The following is a 2,199-nucleotide window of genomic DNA, read 5'->3' as shown; positions in this document are numbered from 1 at the left end:
AGGGAAACGCAGAGGGCAGAGAGCGAAGCCCCTTGGGGACAAGGAGCCAGGCTCCTTCCTCCGTCCCATGTTCTGGAGCAGGCAGGCCTCAGCCACCCTCCTGTGTGCAGTCGGTACGTGCTCCCGCTTTGCACACGCCCTGCACACACATGCACGCAGCAGCCCTACCCGCCTCTCCCACGAGCCCAGGCCCTCCTGCTCGCCCTCCCCCTCTGCACTCCTGTCTGTGCTCCTAGAACACACCCTGACAGCCCACCAATCCTGCACACGCCACTGCGCTCACAGCGCTGGCTTCAGAACCTCCCAGCTCCTCCGCCCCCAAAGGGTGGTCCCTGTCTGTCCACCAAACCAAGAGGCCTCGCCTTTCCAGAGCTGCCTCTGCGGGTAGGCTCTTAGTGGGCTTCTCCCCAACACCTGCCTCTGCAGCCCCTCACCTCCCTTCCCTGCAAAGCAAAGCAGCCCAGGGCCTGCAAGCCCGGGCAGCCCCTCCCAGCACGGGTGAGAGGACGACAGGGAGAACAGCGGGCTCTTCCTGAGACTCCTAGATTCTGTACCCATGCAGGGTGTGCTCCTGTTTGCATTTTTTTTTGTTTCCTTTCTGAAAATAACCATGAGACTATCATTTCCTCCCACTGCCTTTTCCCTGTCTTATTTGGATCCGCAGAGTGGCTGGGAGCCATGGTTTGGAGCCATGCAGCCCCCATCCTGACCTGGGCCCCACAGACCCACAGGTAGCTTTCAAGTAGGTGCTGCCAGATGGGTGCTGGGTCCCACAGGCAGGGGGAGGAGTAGACTCCAGGTCCCCCTCGGACAGAGGCCTCCATGAAATCAGCTTCCTGCCCTGCCTGGTCCCCAAGCTGGCCAACCCACCACTCTGCCCTGGCTTTCCCTCCGATGTAGCTTCTTGGGGGTGGGGGTCCAGCAACTCAGAGTCTCCCTTGGCAGACGAGAGGGGAGGCTGCACCGAATGCAGATGCTTGGAGTGGAGGGCCATGGGAGGGCTCTGGACTGCTGAGAAAGAGTGGGTGCCATGGCAGGGAGTGTCTCCTTGGTCCAGTTGTCCTCCAGGGCCGCCCCCCCCCGGGCACTCCTGCTGCTCCCCAAGAGGCAGGCCTGGGAAGACGCCAGCTCCAGGGCTGAGGCGGGTGGGTCAGGGATGCAAGAAGCCTGCTCTGCCTCTTCCCACTGCCTTTGGGAGCAGCCCCCCACACCCACCACTGCCTAAGGAGCTGGTGGCATGGTGGCTAAGGTGCTGGACCCCTCATGGCCAACACCATGGTTCATGTCCTGGACCCAGGGGCCTGCGTGCCCAAAATCCCAAGATGAGGGTAGAGAAAGGATTGCGACATGGCCATCCACCCTGGGGAGTGATTTCTCACTTTCCTTCTCTCTGTCTCTCTCTAGCAAGTACACATACCCTATAGCAAAAAAAAAAATCACAAATAAATAAATAAATAAATAAATCACCTGCGAAGAAGGAGCCGTGGCCGACCATGGTTCAGGTCCTGGACCCGGTGGCTTACTGTCTTTCTCTCTCACTCTAGCCCTCTCTAGTCAAATTTAAATAAATAAATAAATGGATAAATAAAGCTAATTAAAATCATTTTAGGGACCAGCAGTTGGCATAATGGCTATGTTGCTGGACTCCCATGTAGTCGACTGTGGTTCAAGTCCCAGATCCGGTGGCTTAAACTCACGCCCGGCATGTGTGCGTGCATGCCCAAGATCCCGAGAAGAGAATGGAGGAGAAGGGATTGCAGTATGGCCATCCTCCCTGGAGGGTGATTTCTCTCTTTCTGTCTCTCTGTCTCTCCTTTCTGGAAAGTGCACGTGCCTTATAGCAAAAACTTCTCAAAAAAAAATTTTTTTTTTTTTAATAAAAGAGAGCTTAGAACTGGAGGGGCAATGAGCCACGGCCACCTGAGGGTAGTCCTTTTAGGGTCACCCCAGCCAGTGACTCCAGCCTCGCCTCAAAGAAGCCACAGCGGCCTGCCCCACACCTGGTTGCAGAGGTCACCACAGGAGGGCCCCCCAGCTGTGCTACTGGGCCCCAGGGCCAGACATTGCCATTTGGGAAGGTGAGAGATGGCTGAGGCCTGATGAGGGCCCGAGGACCGATGGCTTGGCCTGGCCCTCCTGGCCCTCTTTGCCCTTGCTCGGCCTCCCATCCTCCCCACTGGGAACCTTCTTCAGGAATGC

Source organism: Tupaia chinensis, unplaced genomic scaffold, assembly GCF_000334495.1.
Source record: "Tupaia chinensis unplaced genomic scaffold, TupChi_1.0 Scaffold000494_1, whole genome shotgun sequence".
In the NCBI taxonomy this organism is placed as follows: Eukaryota; Metazoa; Chordata; class Mammalia; order Scandentia; family Tupaiidae; genus Tupaia; species Tupaia belangeri.
The sequence above is the reverse complement of the archived record's forward strand: the minus strand, read 5'-3'. Positions refer to the sequence as shown.